General features: G+C 48.7%; 12 non-coding genes across 12 annotated transcripts; all 12 read right to left on the reverse strand.

The window, feature by feature from the left end:
- Positions 1-381: 381 nt before the first annotated feature.
- On the reverse strand, positions 382-453 carry TRNAP-AGG (transfer RNA proline (anticodon AGG)). The gene has a single exon. It is a non-coding gene; the product is annotated as a tRNA-Pro (tRNA).
- Positions 454-3,084: 2,631 nt separating this feature from the next.
- On the reverse strand, positions 3,085-3,196 carry TRNAL-CAA (transfer RNA leucine (anticodon CAA)). The gene is made up of 2 exons: positions 3,159-3,196; positions 3,085-3,130 (listed from the first exon to the last, which is right to left on the reverse strand). It is a non-coding gene; the product is annotated as a tRNA-Leu (tRNA).
- A 307-nt stretch (positions 3,197-3,503) lies between these two features.
- TRNAV-CAC (transfer RNA valine (anticodon CAC)) lies at positions 3,504-3,576 on the reverse strand. Its single transcript has one exon. It is a non-coding gene; the product is annotated as a tRNA-Val (tRNA).
- A 388-nt stretch (positions 3,577-3,964) lies between these two features.
- TRNAP-AGG (transfer RNA proline (anticodon AGG)) lies at positions 3,965-4,036 on the reverse strand. The gene has a single exon. It is a non-coding gene; the product is annotated as a tRNA-Pro (tRNA).
- A 2,621-nt stretch (positions 4,037-6,657) lies between these two features.
- TRNAL-CAA (transfer RNA leucine (anticodon CAA)) lies at positions 6,658-6,769 on the reverse strand. Its single transcript has 2 exons — positions 6,732-6,769; positions 6,658-6,703 (listed from the first exon to the last, which is right to left on the reverse strand). It is a non-coding gene; the product is annotated as a tRNA-Leu (tRNA).
- Positions 6,770-7,076: 307 nt separating this feature from the next.
- Positions 7,077-7,149, reverse strand: TRNAV-CAC (transfer RNA valine (anticodon CAC)). The gene has a single exon. It is a non-coding gene; the product is annotated as a tRNA-Val (tRNA).
- Positions 7,150-10,230: 3,081 nt separating this feature from the next.
- Positions 10,231-10,342, reverse strand: TRNAL-CAA (transfer RNA leucine (anticodon CAA)). The gene is made up of 2 exons: positions 10,305-10,342; positions 10,231-10,276 (listed from the first exon to the last, which is right to left on the reverse strand). It is a non-coding gene; the product is annotated as a tRNA-Leu (tRNA).
- Positions 10,343-10,649: 307 nt separating this feature from the next.
- On the reverse strand, positions 10,650-10,722 carry TRNAV-CAC (transfer RNA valine (anticodon CAC)). Its single transcript has one exon. It is a non-coding gene; the product is annotated as a tRNA-Val (tRNA).
- Positions 10,723-13,814: 3,092 nt separating this feature from the next.
- On the reverse strand, positions 13,815-13,926 carry TRNAL-CAA (transfer RNA leucine (anticodon CAA)). The gene is made up of 2 exons: positions 13,889-13,926; positions 13,815-13,860 (listed from the first exon to the last, which is right to left on the reverse strand). It is a non-coding gene; the product is annotated as a tRNA-Leu (tRNA).
- A 307-nt stretch (positions 13,927-14,233) lies between these two features.
- Positions 14,234-14,306, reverse strand: TRNAV-CAC (transfer RNA valine (anticodon CAC)). Its single transcript has one exon. It is a non-coding gene; the product is annotated as a tRNA-Val (tRNA).
- Positions 14,307-17,387: 3,081 nt separating this feature from the next.
- Positions 17,388-17,499, reverse strand: TRNAL-CAA (transfer RNA leucine (anticodon CAA)). Its single transcript has 2 exons — positions 17,462-17,499; positions 17,388-17,433 (listed from the first exon to the last, which is right to left on the reverse strand). It is a non-coding gene; the product is annotated as a tRNA-Leu (tRNA).
- A 768-nt stretch (positions 17,500-18,267) lies between these two features.
- Positions 18,268-18,339, reverse strand: TRNAP-AGG (transfer RNA proline (anticodon AGG)). The gene has a single exon. It is a non-coding gene; the product is annotated as a tRNA-Pro (tRNA).
- Between the last annotated feature and the right edge of the window lie 2,298 nt (positions 18,340-20,637).

Raw genomic sequence — 20,637 nt, forward strand, 5'->3', positions numbered from 1 at the left:
CTGATTTGACTGAAGGAGCACAGTTCTCCTCATATGTTTGCACAATTTCCTCTATACTTTATCAGCAGTTGCTCGGAATGCGAGGGGTAAGTGTGAAAATTGCAGCGGTGTCGGCCAGCATGCATACACTCAGACGTCCTGAAAAATCCCACAGCTGCGGGCAGAGACAGACAAATATCTGATGCCTAAATGCCAGGAAGGAGAGCCTGAGAAATCATCACACAGGGCGCACTGAGAGCAAGCAGGAAGGAAGCCAAGGCATTGTAATCCATTTTTCGCCTGAGGCAAAAAATATGTTTTGCACAACAATGCTTCGAGTGGAATGAGAAATGTTGAGGGGTTGTGTATTTTGAGCAGGATTTGATTGTTTTCCGCTAAAATGGGCTCGTACGGGATTTGAACCCGGGACCTCTCGCACCCTAAGCGAGAATCATACCCCTAGACCAACGAGCCTGGGCACAGAAATGCAACGGCTCCGACCCTGCTCGGAGGGTTGGTGACAGAGAGTGGGAGACTACATCCCAAAGCAAGAAACTGCACATGGTGCTCTCTTCTGCAGTACGACTAGAGTCATTTGCATGGTCTTCATCGAACATGACATAAAAAGCCTCTATCCTTTAGACATTTTGGCCCAGATTTACAAGAAAATGACTAAGCGCGACGCTGTGCCAAATTTGCAAGCCCCACGCGCCGTCATTTTCAAAATGCAGGAAAGCGCCGTATTTAGTAGAATACAGCGCACCCCTGTGCTTCCCCCTGCGCCAGCTCTAAATTAGCTGCTGAGCGCCAACGCAGCCGTTCTTGCACCATGGTACAAGGATGACTGCGTTGAGGGGGAAATTGTTTTTGTGCAGGAAGGGACACCTTCCTGCCCAAAAAAAAAATCTTCAATGGTGATTTGCTCTTACTTCTATGTGTGCTGCAGAATGCATCACACATAGAAAGAGCAAAAACAAGGAGAAATTAAAACATTTCTCCTCAGTGCGCCACTCTAACGACACCCCTGGGATGGCGTTGGATTTTGGCGCTGACGCAGATTTACGCCAACTCCTAAATCTGGAGCAGCATCAAAATGCTATGGTGTTGCTGTGGCACACTCCCAACAACACCCATTGCACGCCCCTTCCAGGGAACGCGCTGCGTGCTAAGGGGCCGTATTTACAAGGTGGTGTTAAGCCACAAAAAGTGGCTGAACGCCATCTTGTAAATACCGCGCAGTGCATAGTGCCACCGGGGCGTCAATAAAAGTGATGCTCCGGTGGCGATAGGGCCTTGTAAGTCTGGCACTTTATTTGCTCAAGGTGTGTGTTCTTGGTGAGGGCAGGAAAGCTATTTTCGCTCTCGTACCTTCCTTCCTTGGCTGGCTTGAATGCTGTAGGCTCAGGCTTCATTGCAAAGGTCAAACAGTGAGCAACTGACTGCCGTAAGCTGGCGCAACTCCTCTTGGTGAGCTGTGACAGATGCCCCAGGAGCGTAGTACCTCACGATGGTGAGGGATAGACACAGTCTCTTTTATCTCAGCTTGCCTGTCAGGTGAGGCAGGAAATGCAAATACTGTGAAAAAGCCCAGCGACTCGAATCAGGGACCTTTCGCATGTGAGGTGTGCATGATAACCACTACACTACACAAGCAGACACACTTGCCGGCTTGCTTCATGTGGCTATGCATTGTACTGGAACCACCACACTATGGAAACAGACACACCTGCTTGCTTTATGTGGCTATGCATTGGACTGGGATGCAAGGATGAGGGCCAATGTTCATGACGCTCAAAGCTGAGCCTTCCGGAACACGATCTCTTCCCTTGGAAGAAAGGAACTGGGATCACTTTCATTTCAAGAGGTGATTTCAGAACTGGACCCGAAATTACCATGGAGAAGCACTGTGCATTTAATGTTCCTACGAGCACTGCTGCTCCAGCACAGAAAAGCAGTTGCAAAGAAATCTCGCATACCTTGATGATGCTGAACCGTCTTGACGCCAGTATAAAGCATGTATTGCATTGCAACATGACATCTTACAAGAGTGAAAAGCAGAAATACTCCTGTTTAAAACACAGACTGAACCTATAAAGGTAGGGGTTTGTCTGGGATTTGAACCAAGGTCCTCTCACACCCGAAGCGAGAATCATACCCCTATACCAACTAGACTGCCGCTGCATAGTCATTTGAAACATCTTCTGAAGCGTCTTTCAGAAAAGCAGGGCCATTTGGAGGCTCTCTCTCTCTAAGCGTGCCATAGCAATTGATGTTTTCTGTCAAGGATTTTTTGTTTGTCTCTAGCAAGGCAAGAGGTAGTCAAAATGCCCTGTGCCAGTGAGCTGAACTAGGGGACTGATGTGAAAAGCAGACCCTTTCTTGTAGTTGTAACCCGCTGCTAGTCATGGACCCTTGCACCTTAGACTTCCCAACCAGAAGCACTGAAGGGCCTGCTAGCTCTTGAGCCAGAGGAGCATGCCTCTTGGATTCAAGCACACTTGCTCGATCAGCGCTCGATTAGGCTCGATCAGGCGAGATTCATATTAGTGGCTCATAGGCCTGAAACACTCACCTGGGAGACGCAGGGTGGCTGATTTCCCGGAATGGCCCTTGATGGGGAAATCACCTCCTTTCCCCCGCCTCATTTCAGAATTGTGTGCTAGTCGCAAGACAGTGTTCAGGGGTTCATGGGTACTGCCTACTCCCAGCTGCCTCTCTGTCTTCTTCATGTAAATTGCAAGTCACGAGGAGGCACCATTGCCAATATGCTCCGCCCACTTAAACAAGAAACCTAGTTTGAGCTTGTCTGCCTGTGTTGTTGCAGGGGCAGTGTCTTCTTTGCCCAAAAGGTGGCAGGAGAGCCTCACTTCAAACGATAGAATCAACTGCTTAAGTAGAAACCAGCATGGTAGTTACTGTCATAAAGTGCAGCTCTAACAGAAGGTGTGCCTGAGACGCCCCTTCCAGTAATACACAGAATTTTGATTGAGGGCCCAGCCGATGGGTTGGTGGATTTCTCCTCACATGCCACAGCAGCTTCCAAAGATAGTGGTGTGAGGAGCTGGCTCTGCAAGCAGAGCAAGATTTAAGGGAAGAAAATACACCTGTCAGAAGTGGGATTTGAACCCACGCCTCCATGAAGAGACCAGAAGGCTCAGCTTCACTGAAGATCAAGCTCTCTTGAGTCTGGCGCCTTAGACCACTCGGCCATCCTGACAGCCAAAACAGTGTGCAGGTCGGACTCTTCAGTCTGCACTTGTTGATTTTGCCGCTTGCAATGTTCCTATCAAAGTCACAGCTTTAAAGGCCCCACAATATAACATGGCCAAGAAAAAAAAAAAAAAACAGAACAAGAAACAATGCACATGCACGACCACCGAGGGATGCAGATAACTTTTTAGCGTCCTGCAATAGTAAAGCACGTTTTACACAGGTCACAAGTTTTTAAAGGTAATTTCTGTCTAAGTGTGCATTGAGAGAGACTGAGGTTTTAGGGAGCAAACACAAAAGCTGCTGCTGCCAAGTGTTTCTGCCCGGTCTCAAACCGGGGACTTTTCGCGTGTGAGGCGAACGTGATAACCACTACACTACAGAAACAAGCTTGCTGATTTGACTGAAGGAGCACAGTTCCCCTCATATGTTTGCACGATTTCCTCTATACTTTATCAGCAGTTGCTCGGAATGCGAGGGGTAAGTGTGAAAATTGCAGCGGTGTCGGCCAGCATGCATACACTCAGACGTCCTGAAAAATCCCACAGCTGCGGGCAGAGACAGACAAATATCTGATGCCTAAATGCCAGGAAGGAGAGCCTGTAAAATCATAACACAGGGCGCACTGAGAGCAAGCAGGAAGGAAGCCAAGGCATTGTAATCCATTTTTCGCCTGAGGCAAAAAATATGTTTTGCGCAACAATGCTTCGAGTGGAATGAGAAATGTTGAGGGGTTGTGTATTTTGAGCAGGATTTGATTGTTTTCCGCTAAAATGGGCTCGTCCGGGATTTGAACCCGGGACCTCTCGCACCCTAAGCAAGAATCATACCCCTAGACCAACGAGCCTGGGCACAGGAATGCAACGGCTCCGACCCTGCTCGGAGGATTGGTGACAGAGAGTGGGAGACTACATCCCAAAGCAAGAAACTGCACATGGTGCTCTCTTCTGCAGTACGACTAGAGTCATTTGCATGGTCTTCATCGAACATGACATAAAAAGCCTCTATCCTTTAGACATTTTGGCCCAGATTTACAAGAAAATGACTAAGCGCGACGCTGTGCCAAATTTGCAAGCCCCACGTGCCGTCATTTTCAAAATGCAGGAAAGCGCCGTATTTAGTAGAATACAGCGCACCCCTGTGCTTCCCCCTGCGCCAGCTCTAAATTAGCTGCTGAGCGCCAACGCAGCCGTTCTTGCACCATGGTACAAGGATGACTGCGTTGAGGGGGAAATTGTTTTTGTGCAGGAAGGGACACCTTCCTGTCCAAAAAAAAAATCTTCAATGGTGATTTGCTCTTACTTCTATGTGTGCTGCAGAATGCATCACACATAGAAAGAGCAAAAACAAGGAGAAATGAAAACATTTCTCCTCAGTGCGCCACTCTAACGACACCCCTGGGATGGCGTTGGATTTTGGCGCTGACGCAGATTTACGCCAACTCCTAAATCTGGAGCAGCATGAAAATGCTATGGTGTTGCTGTGGCACACTCCCAACAACACCCATTGCACGCCCCTTCCAGGGAACGCGCTACGTGCTAAGGGGTCGTATTTACAAGGTGGTGTTAAGCCACAAAAAGTGGCTGAACGCCATCTTGTAAATACCGCGCAGTGCATAGTGCCACCGGGGCGTCACTAAAAGTGATGCTCCGGTGGCGATAGGGCCTTGTAAGTCTGGCACTTTATTTGCTCAAGGTGTGTGTTCTTGGTGAGGGCAGGAAAGCTATTTTCGCTCTCGTACCTTCCTTCCTTGGCTGGCTTGAATGCTGTAGGCTCAGGCTTCATTGCAAAGGTCAAACAGTGAGCAACTGACTGCCGTAAGCTGGCGCAACTCCTCTTGGTGAGCTGTGACAGATGCCCCAGGAGCGTAGTACCTCACGATGGTGAGGGATAGACACAGTCTCTTTTATCTCAGCTTGCCTGTCAGGTGAGGCAGGAAATGCAAATACTGTGAAAAAGCCCAGCGACTCGAACCAGGAACCTTTCGCATGTGAGGTGCGCATGATAACCACTACACTACACAAGCAGACACACTTGCCGGCTTGCTTCATGTGGCTATGCATTGTACTGGAACCACCACACTATGGAAACAGACACACCTGCTTGCTTTATGTGGCTATGCATTGGACTGGGATGCAAGGATGAGGGCCAATGTTCATGACGCTCAAAGCTGAGCCTTCCGGAACACGATCTCTTCCCTTGGAAGAAAGGAACTGGGATCACTTTCATTCCAAGAGGTGATTTCAGTACTGGACCCGAAATTACCATGGAGAAGCACTGTGCATTTAATGTTCCTACGAGCACTGCTGCTCCAGCACAGAAAAGCAGTTGCAAAGAAATCTTGCATACCTTCATGATGCTGAACCGTCTCGACGCCAGTATAAAGCATGTATTGCATTGCAACATGACATCTTACAAGAGTGAAAAGCAGAAATACTCCTGTTTAAAACACAGACTGAACCTATAAAGGTAGGGGTTTGTCTGGGATTTGAACCGAGGTCCTCTCACACCCGAAGCGAGAATCATACCCCTATACCAACTAGACTGCCGCTGCATAGTCATTTGAAACATCTTCTGAAGCGTCTTTCAGAAAAGCAGGGCCATTTGGAGGCTCTCTCTCTCTAAGCGTGCCATAGCAATTGATGTTTTCTGTCAAGGATTTTTTGTTTGTCTCTAGCAAGGCAAGAGGTAGTCAAAATGCCCTGTGCCAGTGAGCTGAACTAGGGCACTGATGTGAAAAGCAGACCCTTTCTGGTAGTTGTAACCCGCTGCAAGTCATGGACCCTTGCACCTTAGACTTCCCAACCAGAAGCACTGAAGGGCCTGCTAGCTCTTGAGCCAGAGGAGCATGCCTCTTGGATTCAAGCACACTTGCTCGATCAGCGCTCGATCAGGCGAGATTTATATTAGTGGCTCATAGGCCTGAAACACTCACCTGGGAGACGCAGGGTGGCTTATTTCCCGGAATGGCCCTTGATGGGGAAATCACCTCCTTTCCCCCGCCTCATTTCAGAATTGTGTGCTAGTCGCAAGACAGTGTTCAGGGGTTCATGGGTACTGCCTACTCCCAGCTGCCTCTCTGTCTTCTTCATGTAAATTGCAAGTCACGAGGAGGCACCATTGCCAATATGCTCCGCCCACCTAACCAAGAAACCTAGTTTGAGCTTGTCTGCCTGTGTTGTTGCAGGGGCAGAGTCTTCTTTGCCCAAAAGGTGGCAGGAGATCCTCACTTCAAACGATAGAATCAACTGCTTAAGTAGAAACCAGCATGGTAGTTACTGTCATAAAGTGCAGCTCTAACAGAAGGTGTGCCTGAGACGCCCCTTCCAGTAATACACAGAATTTTGATTGAGGGCCCAGCCGATGGGTTGGTGGATTTCTCCTCACATGCCACAGCAGCTTCCAAAGATAGTGGTGTGAGGAGCTGGCTCTGCAAGCAGAGCAAGATTTAAGGGAAGAAAATACACATGTCAGAAGTGGGATTTGAACCCACGCCTCCATGAAGAGACCAGAAGGCTCAGCTTCACTGAAGATCAAGCTCTCTTGAGTCTGGCGCCTTAGACCACTCGGCCATCCTGACAGCCAAAACAGTGTGCAGGTCGGACTCTTCAGTCTGCACTTGTTGATTTTGCCGCTTGCAATGTTCCTATCAAAGTCACAGCTTTAAAGGCCCCACAATATAACATGGCCAAGAAAAAAAAAAAAAAACAGAACAAGAAACAATGCACATGCACGACCACCGAGGGATGCAGATAACTTTTTAGCGTCCTGCAATAGTAAAGCACGTTTAACACAGGTCACAAGTTTTTAAAGGTAATTTCTGTCTAAGTGTGCATTGAGAGAGACTGAGGTTTTAGGGAGCAAACACAAAAGCTGCTGCTGCCAAGTGTTTCTGCCCGGTCTCAAACCGGGGGCTTTTCGCGTGTGAGGCGAACGTGATAACCACTACACTACAGAAACAAGCTTGCTGATTTGACTGAAGGAGCACAGTTCCCCTCATATGTTTGCACGATTTCCTCTATACTTTATCAGCAGTTGCTCGGAATGCGAGGGGTAAGTGTGAAAATTGCAGCGGTGTCGGCCAGCATGCATACACTCAGACGTCCTGAAAAATCCCACAGCTGCGGGCAGAGACAGACAAATATCTGATGCCTAAATGCCAGGAAGGAGAGCCTGTGAAATCATCACACAGGGCGCACTGAGAGCAAGCAGGAAGGAAGCCAAGGCATTGTAATCCATTTTTCGCCTGAGGCAAAAAATATGTTTTGCGCAACAATGCTTCGAGTGGAATGAGAAATGTTGAGGGGTTGTGTATTTTGAGCAGGATTTGATTGTTTTCCGCTAAAATGGGCTCGTCCATGATTTGAACCCAGGACCTCTCGCACCCTAAGCAAGAATCATACCCCTAGACCAACGAGCCTGGGCACAAAAATGCAACGGCTCCGACCCTGCTCGGAGGGTTGGTGACAGAGAGTGGGAGACTACATCCCAAAGCAAGAAACTGCACATGGTGCTCTCTTCTGCAGTACGACTAGAGTCATTTGCATGGTCTTCATCGAACATGACATAAAAAGCCTCTATCCTTTAGACATTTTGGCCCAGATTTACAAGAAAATGACTAAGCGCGACGCTGTGCCAAATTTGCAAGCCCCACGCGCCGTCATTTTCAAAATGCAGGAAAGCGCCGTATTTAGTAGAATACAGCGCACCCCTGTGCTTCCCCCTGCGCCAGCTCTAAATTAGCTGCTGAGCGCCAACGCAGCCGTTCTTGCACCATGGTACAAGGATGATTGCGTTGAGGGGGAAATTGTTTTTGTGCAGGAAGGGACACCTTCCTGCCCAAAAAAAAAATCTTCAATGGTGATTTGCTCTTACTTCTATGTGTGCTGCAGAATGCATCACACATAGAAAGAGCAAAAACAAGGAGAAATGAAAACATTTCTCCTCAGTGCGCCACTCTAACGACACCCCTGGGATGGCGTTGGATTTTGGCGCTGACGCAGTTTTACGCCAACTCCTAAATCTGGAGCAGCATCAAAATGCTATGGTGTTGCTGTGGCACACTCCCAACAACACCCATTGCACGCCCCTTCCAGGGAACGCGCTGCGTGCTAAGGGGCCGTATTTACAAGGTGGTGTTAAGCCACAAAAAGTGGCTGAACGCCATCTTGTAAATACCGCGCAGTGCATAGTGCCACCGGGGCGTCACTAAAAGTGATGCTCCGGTGGCGATAGGGCCTTGTAAGTCTGGCACTTTATTTGCTCAAGGTGTGTGTTCTTGGTGAGGGCAGGAAAGCTATTTTCGCTCTCGTACCTTCCTTCCTTGGCTGGCTTGAATGCTGTAGGCTCAGGCTTCATTGCAAAGGTCAAACAGTGAGCAACTGACTGCCGTAAGCTGGCGCAACTCCTCTTGGTGAGCTGTGACAGATGCCCCAGGAGCGTAGTACCTCACGATGGTGAGGGATAGACACAGTCTCTTTTATCTCAGCTTGCCTGTCAGGTGAGGCAGGAAATGCAAATACTGTGAAAAAGCCCAGCGACTCGAACCAGGGACCTTTCGCATGTGAGGTGCGCATGATAACCACTACACTACACAAGCAGACACACTTGCCGGCTTGCTTCATGTGGCTAAGCATTGTACTGGAACCACCACACTATGGAAACAGACACACCTGCTTGCTTTATGTGGCTATGCATTGGACTGGGATGCAAGGATGAGGGCCAATGTTCATGACGCTCAAAGCTGAGCCTTCCGGAACACGATCTCTTCCCTTGGAAGAAAGGAACTGGGATCACTTTCATTCCAAGAGGTGATTTCAGAACTGGACCCGAAATGACCATGGAGAAGCACTGTGCATTTAATGTTCCTACGAGCACTGCTGCTCCAGCACAGAAAAGCAGTTGCAAAGAAATCTCGCATACCTTCATGATGCTGAACCGTCTTGACGCCAGTATAAAGCATGTATTGCATTGCAACATGACATCTTACAAGAGTGAAAAGCAGAAATACTCCTGTTTAAAACACAGACTGAAGCTATAAAGGTAGGGGTTTGTCTGGGATTTGAACCGAGGTCCTCTCACACCCGAAGCGAGAATCATACCCCTATACCAACTAGACTGCCGCTGCATAGTCATTTGAAACATCTTCTGAAGCGTCTTTCAGAAAAGCAGGGCCATTTGGAGGCTCTCTCTCTCTAAGCGTGCCATAGCAATTGATGTTTTCTGTCAAGGATTTTTTGTTTGTCTCTAGCAAGGCAAGAGGTAGTCAAAATGCCCTGTGCCAGTGAGCTGAACTAGGGGACTGATGTGAAAAGCAGACCCTTTCTGGTAGTTGTAACCCGCTGCTAGTCATGGACCCTTGCACCTTAGACTTCCCAACCAGAAGCACTGAAGGGCCTGCTAGCTCTTGAGCCAGAGGAGCATGCCTCTTGGATTCAAGCACACTTGCTCAATCAGCGCTCGATCAGGCGAGATTTATATTAGCGGCTCATAGGCCTGAAACACTCACCTGGGAGACGCAGGGTGGCTGATTTCCCGGAATGGCCCTTGATGGGGAAATCACTTCCTTTCCCCCGCCTCATTTCAGAATTGTGTGCTAGTCGCAAGACAGTGTTCAGGGGTTCATGGGTACTGCCTACTCCCAGCTGCCTCTCTGTCTTCTTCATGTAAATTGCAAGTCACGAGGAGGCACCATTGCCAATATGCTCCGCCCACCTAACCAAGAAATCTAGTTTGAGCTTGTCTGCCTGTGTTGTTGCAGGGGCAGAGTCTTCTTTGCCCAAAAGGTGGCAGGAGAGCCTCACTTCAAACGATAGAATCAACTGCTTAAGTAGAAACCAGCATGGTAGTTACTGTCATAAAGTGCAGCTCTAACAGAAGGTGTGCCTGAGACGCCCCTTCCAGTAATACACAGAATTTTGATTGAGGGCCCAGCCGATGGGTTGGTGGATTTCTCCTCACATGCCACAGCAGCTTCCAAAGATAGTGGTGTGAGGAGCTGGCTCTGCAAGCAGAGCAAGATTTAAGGGAAGAAAATACACCTGTCAGAAGTGGGATTTGAACCCACGCCTCCATGAAGAGACCAGAAGGCTCAGCTTCACTGAAGATCAAGCTCTCTTGAGTCTGGCGCCTTAGACCACTCGGCCATCCTGACAGCCAAAACAGTGTGCAGGTCGGACTCTTCAGTCTGCACTTGTTGATTTTGCCGCTTGCAATGTTCCTATCAAAGTCACAGCTTTAAAGGCCCCACAATATAACATGGCCAAGAAAAAAAAAAAAAAACAGAACAAGAAACAATGCACATGCACGACCACCGAGGGATGCAGATAACTTTTTAGCGTCCTGCAATAGTAAAGCACGTTTTACACAGGTCACAAGTTTTTAAAGGTCATTTCTGTCTAAGTGTGCATTGAGAGAGACTGAGGTTTTAGGGAGCAAACACAAAAGCTGCTGCTGCCAAGTGTTTCTGCCCGGTCTCAAACCGGGGGCTTTTCGCGTGTGAGGCGAACGTGATAACCACTACACTACAGAAACAAGCTTGCTGATTTGACTGAAGGAGCACAGTTCCCCTCATATGTTTGCACGATTTCCTCTATACTTTATCAGCAGTTGCTCGGAATGCGAGGGGTAAGTGTGAAAATTGCAGCGGTGTCGGCCAGCATGCATACACTCAGACGTCCTGAAAAATCCCACAGCTGCGGGCAGAGACAGACAAATATCTGATGCCTAAATGCCAGGAAGGAGAGCCTGTGAAATCATCACACAGGGCGCACTGAGAGCAAGCAGGAAGGAAGCCAAGGCATTGTAATCCATTTTTCGCCTGAGGCAAAAAATATGTTTTGCGCAACAATGCTTCGAGTGGAATGAGAAATGTTGAGGGGTTGTGTATTTTGAGCAGGATTTGATTGTTTTCCGCTAAAATGGGCTCGTCCGTGATTTGAACCCGGGACCTCTCGCACCCTAAGCAAGAATCATACCCCTAGACCAACGAGCCTGGGCACAAAAATGCAACGGCTCCGACCCTGCTCGGAGGGTTGGTGACAGAGAGTGGGAGACTACATCCCAAAGCAAGAAACTGCACATGGTGCTCTCTTCTGCAGTACGACTAGAGTCATTTGCATGGTCTTCATCGAACATGACATAAAAAGCCTCTATCCTTTAGACATTTTGGCCCAGATTTACAAGAAAATGACTAAGCGCGACGCTGTGCCAAATTTGCAAGCCCCACGCGCCGTCATTTTCAAAATGCAGGAAAGCGCCGTATTTAGTAGAATACAGCGCACCCCTGTGCTTCCCCCTGCGCCAGCTCTAAATTAGCTGCTGAGCGCCAACGCAGCCGTTCTTGCACCATGGTACAAGGATGATTGCGTTGAGGGGGAAATTGTTTTTGTGCAGGAAGGGACACCTTCCTGCCCCAAAAAAAAATCTTCAATGGTGATTTGCTCTTACTTCTATGTGTGCTGCAGAATGCATCACACATAGAAAGAGCAAAAACAAGGAGAAATGAAAACATTTCTCCTCAGTGCGCCACTCTAACGACACCCCTGGGATGGCGTTGGATTTTGGCGCTGACGCAGATTTACGCCAACTCCTAAATCTGGAGCAGCATCAAAATGCTATGGTGTTGCTGTGGCACACTCCCAACAACACCCATTGCATGCCCCTTCCAGGGAACGCGCTGCGTGCTAAGGGGCCGTATTTACAAGGTGGTGTTAAGCCACAAAAAGTGGCTGAACGCCATCTTGTAAATACCGCGCAGTGCATAGTGCCACCGGGGCGTCACTAAAAGTGATGCTCCGGTGGCGATAGGGCCTTGTAAGTCTGGCACTTTATTTGCTCAAGGTGTGTGTTCTTGGTGAGGGCAGGAAAGCTATTTTCGCTCTCGTACCTTCCTTCCTTGGCTGGCTTGAATGCTGTAGGCTCAGGCTTCATTGCAAAGGTCAAACAGTGAGCAACTGACTGCCGTAAGCTGGCGCAACTCCTCTTGGTGAGCTGTGACAGATGCCCCAGGAGCGTAGTACCTCACGATGGTGAGGGATAGACACAGTCTCTTTTATCTCAGCTTGCCTCTCAGGTGAGGCAGGAAATGCAAATACTGTGAAAAAGCCCAGCGACTCGAACCAGGGACCTTTCGCATGTGAGGTGCGCATGATAACCACTACACTACACAAGCAGACACACTTGCCGGCTTGCTTCATGTGGCTAAGCATTGTACTGGAACCACCACACTATGGAAACAGACACACCTGCTTGCTTTATGTGGCTATGCATTGGACTGGGATGCAAGGATGAGGGCCAATGTTCATGACGCTCAAAGCTGAGCCTTCCGGAACACGATCTCTTCCCTTGGAAGAAAGGAACTGGGATCACTTTCATTCCAAGAGGTGATTTCAGAACTGGACCCGAAATGACCATGGAGAAGCACTGTGCATTTAATGTTCCTACGAGCACTGCTGCTCCAGCACAGAAAAGCAGTTGCAAAGAAATCTCGCATACCTTCATGATGCTGAACCGTCTTGACGCCAGTATAAAGCATGTATTGCATTGCAACATGACATCTTACAAGAGTGAAAAGCAGAAATACTCCTGTTTAAAACACAGACTGAACCTATAAAGGTAGGGGTTTGTCTGGGATTTGAACCGAGGTCCTCTCACACCCGAAGCGAGAATCATACCCCTATACCAACTAGACTGCCGCTGGATAGTCATTTGAAACATCTTCTGAAGCGTCTTCCCAGAAAAGCAGGGCCATTTGGAGGCTCTCTCTCTCTAAGCGTGCCATAGCAATTGATGTTTTCTGTCAAGGATTTTTTGTTTGTCTCTAGCAAGGCAAGAGGTAGTCAAAATGCCCTGTGCCAGTGAGCTGAACTAGGGGACTGATGTGAAAAGCAGACCCTTTCTGGTAGTTGTAACCCGCTGCTAGTCATGGACCCTTGCACCTTAGACTTCCCAACCAGAAGCACTGAAGGGCCTGCTAGCTCTTGAGCCAGAGGAGCATGCCTCTTGGATTCAAGCACACTTGCTCGATCAGCGCTCGATCAGGCTTGATCAGGCGAGATTTATATTAGTGGCTCATAGGCCTGAAACACTCACCTGGGAGACGCAGGGTGGCTGATTTCCCGGAATGGCCCTTGATGGGGAAATCACCTCCTTTCCCCCGCCTCATTTCAGAATTGTGTGCTAGTCGCAAGACAGTGTTCAGGGGTTCATGGGTACTGCCTACTCCCAGCTGCCTCTCTGTCTTCTTCATGTAAATTGCAAGTCACGAGGAGGCACCATTGCCAATATGCTCCGCCCACCTAACCAAGAAACCTAGTTTGAGCTTGTCTGCCTGTGTTGTTGCAGGGGCAGTGTCTTCTTTGCCCAAAAGGTGGCAGGAGAGCCTCACTTCAAACGATAGAATCAACTGCTTAAGTAGAAACCAGCATGGTAGTTACTGTCATAAAGTGCAGCTCTAACAGAAGGTGTGCCTGAGACGCCCCTTCCAGTAATACACAGAATTGTGATTGAGGGCCCAGCCGATGGGTTGGTGGATTTCTCCTCACATGCCACAGCAGCTTCCAAAGATAGTGGTGTGAGGAGCTGGCTCTGCAAGCAGAGCAAGATTTAAGGGAAGAAAATACACCTGTCAGAAGTGGGATTTGAACCCACGCCTCCATGAAGAGACCAGAAGGCTCAGCTTCACTGAAGATCAAGCTCTCTTGAGTCTGGCGCCTTAGACCACTCGGCCATCCTGACAGCCAAAACAGTGTGCAGGTCGGACTCTTCAGTCTGCACTTGTTGATTTTGCCGCTTGCAATGTTCCTATCAAAGTCACAGCTTTAAAGGCCCCACAATATAACATGGCCAAGAAAAAAAAAAAAAAACAGAACAAGAAACAATGCACATGCACGACCACCGAGGGATGCAGATAACTTTTTAGCGTCCTGCAATAGTAAAGCACGTTTTACACAGGTCACAAGTTTTTAAAGGTCATTTCTGTCTAAGTGTGCATTGAGAGAGACTGAGGTTTTAGGGAGCAAACACAAAAGCTGCTGCTGCCAAGTGTTTCTGCCCGGTCTCAAACCGGGGGCTTTTCGCGTGTGAGGCGAACGTGATAACCACTACACTACAGAAACAAGCTTGCTGATTTGACTGAAGGAGCACAGTTCCCCTCATATGTTTGCACGATTTCCTCTATACTTTATCAGCAGTTGCTCGGAATGCGAGGGGTAAGTGTGAAAATTGCAGCGGTGTCGGCCAGCATGCATACACTCAGACGTCCTGAAAAATCCCACAGCTGCGGGCAGAGACAGACAAATATCTGATGCCTAAATGCCAGGAAGGAGAGCCTGTGAAATCATCACACAGGGCGCACTGAGAGCAAGCAGGAAGGAAGCCAAGGCATTGTAATCCATTTTTCGCCTGAGGCAAAAAATATGTTTTGCGCAACAATGCTTCGAGTGGAATGAGAAATGTTGAGGGGTTGTGTATTTTGAGCAGGATTTGATTGTTTTCCGCTAAAATGGGCTCGTCCGTGATTTGAACCCGGGACCTCTCGCACCCTAAGCAAGAATCATACCCCTAGACCAACGAGCCTGGGCACAAAAATGCAACGGCTCCGACCCTGCTCGGAGGGTTGGTGACAGAGAGTGGGAGACTACATCCCAAAGCAAGAAACTGCACATGGTGCTCTCTTCTGCAGTACGACTAGAGTCATTTGCATGGTCTTCATCGAACATGACATAAAAAGCCTCTATCCTTTAGACATTTTGGCCCAGATTTACAAGAAAATGACTAAGCGCGACGCTGTGCCAAATTTGCAAGCCCCACGCGCCGTCATTTTCAAAATGCAGGAAAGCGCCGTATTTAGTAGAATACAGCGCACCCCTGTGCTTCCCCCTGCGCCAGCTCTAAATTAGCTGCTGAGCGCCAACGCAGCCGTTCTTGCACCATGGTACAAGGATGATTGCGTTGAGGGGGAAATTGTTTTTGTGCAGGAAGGGACACCTTCCTGCCCAAAAAAAAAATCTTCAATGGTGATTTGCTCTTACTTCTATGTGTGCTGCAGAATGCATCACACATAGAAAGAGCAAAAACAAGGAGAAATGAAAACATTTCTCCTCAGTGCGCCACTCTAACGACACCCCTGGGATGGCGTTGGATTTTGGCGCTGACGCAGTTTTACGCCAACTCCTAAATCTGGAGCAGCATCAAAATGCTATGGTGTTGCTGTGGCACACTCCCAACAACACCCATTGCACGCCCCTTCCAGGGAACGCGCTGCGTGCTAAGGGGCCGTATTTACAAGGTGGTGTTAAGCCACAAAAAGTGGCTGAACGCCATCTTGTAAATACCGCGCAGTGCATAGTGCCACCGGGGCGTCACTAAAAGTGATGCTCCGGTGGCGATAGGGCCTTGTAAGTCTGGCACTTTATTTGCTCAAGGTGTGTGTTCTTGGTGAGGGCAGGAAAGCTATTTTCGCTCTCGTACCTTCCTTCCTTGGCTGGCTTGAATGCTGTAGGCTCAGGCTTCATTGCAAAGGTCAAACAGTGAGCAACTGACTGCCGTAAGCTGGCGCAACTCCTCTTGGTGAGCTGTGACAGATGCCCCAGGAGCGTAGTACCTCACGATGGTGAGGGATAGACACAGTCTCTTTTATCTCAGCTTGCCTGTCAGGTGAGGCAGGAAATGCAAATACTGTGAAAAAGCCCAGCGACTCGAACCAGGGACCTTTCGCATGTGAGGTGCGCATGATAACCACTACACTACACAAGCAGACACACTTGCCGGCTTGCTTCATGTGGCTAAGCATTGTACTGGAACCACCACACTATGGAAACAGACACACCTGCTTGCTTTATGTGGCTATGCATTGGACTGGGATGCAAGGATGAGGGCCAATGTTCATGACGCTCAAAGCTGAGCCTTCCGGAACACGATCTCTTCCCTTGGAAGAAAGGAACTGGGATCACTTTCATTCCAAGAGGTGATTTCAGAACTGGACCCGAAATGACCATGGAGAAGCACTGTGCATTTAATGTTCCTACGAGCACTGCTGCTCCAGCACAGAAAAGCAGTTGCAAAGAAATCTCGCATACCTTCATGATGCTGAACCGTCTTGACGCCAGTATAAAGCATGTATTGCATTGCAACATGACATCTTACAAGAGTGAAAAGCAGAAATACTCCTGTTTAAAACACAGACTGAAGCTATAAAGGTAGGGGTTTGTCTGGGATTTGAACCGAGGTCCTCTCACACCCGAAGCGAGAATCATACCCCTATACCAACTAGACTGCCGCTGCATAGTCATTTGAAACATCTTCTGAAGCGTCTTTCAGAAAAGCAGGGCCATTTGGAGGCTCTCTCTCTCTAAGCGTGCCATAGCAATTGATGTTTTCTGTCAAGGATTTTTTGTTTGTCTCTAGCAAGGCAAGAGGTAGTCAAAATGCCCTGTGCCAGTGAGCTGAACTAGGGGACTGATGTGAAAAGCAGACCCTTTCTGGTAGTTGTAACCCGCTGCTAGTCATGGACCCTTGCACCTTAGACTTCCCAACCAGAAGCACTGAAGGGCCTGCTAGCTCTTGAGCCAGAGGAGCATGCCTCTTGGATTCAAGCACACTTGCTCAATCAGCGCTCGATCAGGCGAGATTTATATTAGCGGCTCATAGGCCTGAAACACTCACCTGGGAGACGCAGGGTGGCTGATTTCCCGGAATGGCCCTTGATGGGGAAATCACCTCCTTTTCCCCGCCTCATTTCAGAATTGTGTGCTAGTCGCAAGACAGTGTTCAGGGGTTCATGGGTACTGCCTACTCCCAGCTGCCTCTCTGTCTTCTTCATGTAAATTGCAAGTCACGAGGAGGCACCATTGCCAATATGCTCCGCCCACCTAACCAAGAAACCTAGTTTGAGCTTGTCTGCCTGTGTTGTTGCAGGGGCAGAGTCTTCTTTGCCCAAAAGGTGGCAGGAGAGCCTCACTTCAAACGATAGAATCAACTGCTTAAGTAGAAACCAGCATGGTAGTTACTGTCATAAAGTGCAGCTCTAACAGAAGGTGTGCCTGAGACGCCCCTTCCAGTAATACACAGAATTTTGATTGAGGGCCCAGCCGATGGGTTGGTGGATTTCTCCTCACATGCCACAGCAGCTTCCAAAGATAGTGGTGTGAGGAGCTGGCTCTGCAAGCAGAGCAAGATTTAAGGGAAGAAAATACACCTGTCAGAAGTGGGATTTGAACCCACGCCTCCATGAAGAGACCAGAAGGCTCAGCTTCACTGAAGATCAAGCTCTCTTGAGTCTGGCGCCTTAGACCACTCGGCCATCCTGACAGCCAAAACAGTGTGCAGGTCGGACTCTTCAGTCTGCACTTGTTGATTTTGCCGCTTGCAATGTTCCTATCAAAGTCACAGCTTTAAAGGCCCCACAATATAACATGGCCAAGAAAAAAAAAAAAAAACAGAACAAGAAACAATGCACATGCACGACCACCGAGGGATGCAGATAACTTTTTAGCGTCCTGCAATAGTAAAGCACGTTTTACACAGGTCACAAGTTTTTAAAGGTCATTTCTGTCTAAGTGTGCATTGAGAGAGACTGAGGTTTTAGGGAGCAAACACAAAAGCTGCTGCTGCCAAGTGTTTCTGCCCGGTCTCAAACCGGGGACTTTTCGCGTGTGAGGCAAACGTGATAACCACTACACTACAGAAACAAGCTTGCTGATTTGACTGAAGGAGCACAGTTCCCCTCATATGTTTGCACGATTTCCTCTATACTTTATCAGCAGTTGCTCGGAATGCGAGGGGTAAGTGTGAAAATTGCAGCGGTGTCGGCCAGCATGCATACACTCAGACGTCCTGAAAAATCCCACAGCTGCGGGCAGAGACAGACAAATATCTGATGCCTAAATGCCAGGAAGGAGAGCCTGTGAAATCATCACACAGGGCGCACTGAGAGCAAGCAGGAAGGAAGCCAAGGCATTGTAATCCATTTTTCGCCTGAGGCAAAAAATATGTTTTGCGCAACAATGCTTCGAGTGGAATGAGAAATGTTGAGGGATAGTGTATTTTGAGCAGGATTTGATTGTTTTCTGCTAAAATGGGCTCGTCCGGGATTTGAACCCGGAACCTCTCGCACCCTAAGCGAGAATCATACCCCTAGACCAACGAGCCTGGGCACAGAAATGCAACGGCTCCGACCCTGCTCGGAGGATTGGTGACACAGAGTGGGAGACTACATCCCAAAGCAAGAAACTGCACATGGTGCTCTCTTCTGCAGTACGACTATAGTCATTTACATGGTCTTCATCGAACATGACATAAAAAGCCTCTATCCTTTAGACATTTTGGCCCAGATTTACAAGAAAATGACTAAGCGCGACGCTGTGCCAAATTTGCAAGCCCCACGTGCCGTCATTTTCAAAATGCAGGAAAGCGCCGTATTTAGTAGAATACAGCGCACCCCTGTGCTTCCCCCTGCGCCAGCTCTAAATTAGCTGCTGAGCGCCAACTCAGCCGTTCTTGCACCATGGTACAAGGATGACTGCGTTGAGGGGGAAATTGTTTTTGTGCAGGAAGGGACACCTTCCTGCCCAAAAAAAAAATCTTCAATGGTGATTTGCTCTTACTTCTATGTGTGCTGCAGAATGCATCACACATAGAAAGAGCAAAAACAAGGAGAAATGAAAACATTTCTCCTCAGTGCGCCACTCTAACGACACCCCTGGGATGGCGTTGGATTTTGGCGCTGACGCAGATTTACGCCAACTCCTAAATCTGGAGCAGCATCAAAATGCTATGGTGTTGCTGTGGCACACTCCCAACAACACCCATTGCACGCCCCTTCCAGGGAACGCGCTGCGTGCTAAGGGGCCGTATTTACAAGGTGGTGTTAAGCCACAAAAAGTGGCTGAACGCCATCTTGTAAATACCGCGCAGTGCATAGTGCCACCGGGGCGTCACTAAAAGTGATGCTCCGGTGGCGATAGGGCCTTGTAAGTCTGGCACTTTATTTGCTCAAGGTGTGTGTTCTTGGTGAGGGCAGGAAAGCTATTTTCGCTCTCGTACCTTCCTTCCTTGGCAGGCTTGAATGCTGTAGGCTCAGGCTTCATTGCAAAGGTCAAACAGTGAGCAACTGACTGCCGTAAGCTGGCGCAACTCCTCTTGGTGAGCTGTGACAGATGCACCAGGAGCGTAGTACCTCACGATGGTGAGGGATAGACACAGTCTCTTTTATCTCAGCTTGCCTGTCAGGTGAGGCAGGAAATGCAAATACTGTGAAAAAGCCCAGCGACTCGAACCAGGGACCTTTCGCATGTGAGGTGCGCATGATAACCACTACACTACACAAGCAGACACACTTGCCGGCTTGCTTCATGTGGCTATGCATTGTACTGGAACCACCACACTATGGAAACAGACACACCTGCTTGCTTTATGTGGCTATGCATTGGACTGGGATGCAAGGATGAGGGCCAATGTTCATGACGCTCAAAGCTGAGCCTTCCGGAACACGATCTCTTCCCTTGGAAGAAAGGAACTGGGATCACTTTCATTCCAAGAGGTGATTTCAGAACTGGACCCGAAATTACCATGGAGAAGCACTGTGCATTTAATGTTCCTACGAGCACTGCTGCTCCAGCACAGAAAAGCAGTTGCAAAGAAATCTCGCATACCTTCATGATGCTGAACCGTCTTGACGCCAGTATAAAGCATGTATTGCATTGCAACATGACATCTTACAAGAGTGAAAAGCAGAAATACTCCTGTTTAAAACACAGACTGAACCTATAAAGGTAGGGGTTTGTCTGGGATTTGAACCGAGGTCCTCTCACACCCGAAGCGAGAATCATACCCCTATACCAACTAGACTGCCGCTGGATAGTCATTTGAAACATCTTCTGAAGCGTCTTCCCAGAAAAGCAGGGCCATTTGGAGGCTCTCTCTCTCTAAGCGTGCCATAGCAATTGATGTTTTCTGTCAAGGATTTTTTGTTTGTCTCTAGCAAGGCAAGAGGTAGTCAAAATGCCCTGTGCCAGTGAGCTGAACTAGGGGACTGATGTGAAAAGCAGACCCTTTCTGGTAGTTGTAACCCACTGCTAGTCATGGACCCTTGCACCTTAGACTTCCCAACCAGAAGCACTGAAGGGCCTGCTAGCTCTTGAGCCAGAGGAGCATGCCTCTTGGATTCAAGCACACTTGCTCGATCAGCGCTCGATCAGGCTTGATCAGGCGAGATTTATATTAGTGGCTCATAGGCCTGAAACACTCACCTGGGAGACGCAGGGTGGCTGATTTCCCGGAATGGCCCTTGATGGGGAAATCACCTCCTTTCCCCCGCCTCATTTCAGAATTGTGTGCTAGTCGCAAGACAGTGTTCAGGGGTTCATGGGTACTGCCTACTCCCAGCTGCCTCTCTGTCTTCTTCATGTAAATTGCAAGTCACGAGGAGGCACCATTGCCAATATGCTC

The sequence above is a fragment of the Pleurodeles waltl genome, unplaced genomic scaffold (genome assembly GCF_031143425.1).
Source record: "Pleurodeles waltl isolate 20211129_DDA unplaced genomic scaffold, aPleWal1.hap1.20221129 scaffold_72, whole genome shotgun sequence".
Lineage (NCBI taxonomy): Eukaryota > Metazoa > Chordata > Amphibia > Caudata > Salamandridae > Pleurodeles > Pleurodeles waltl.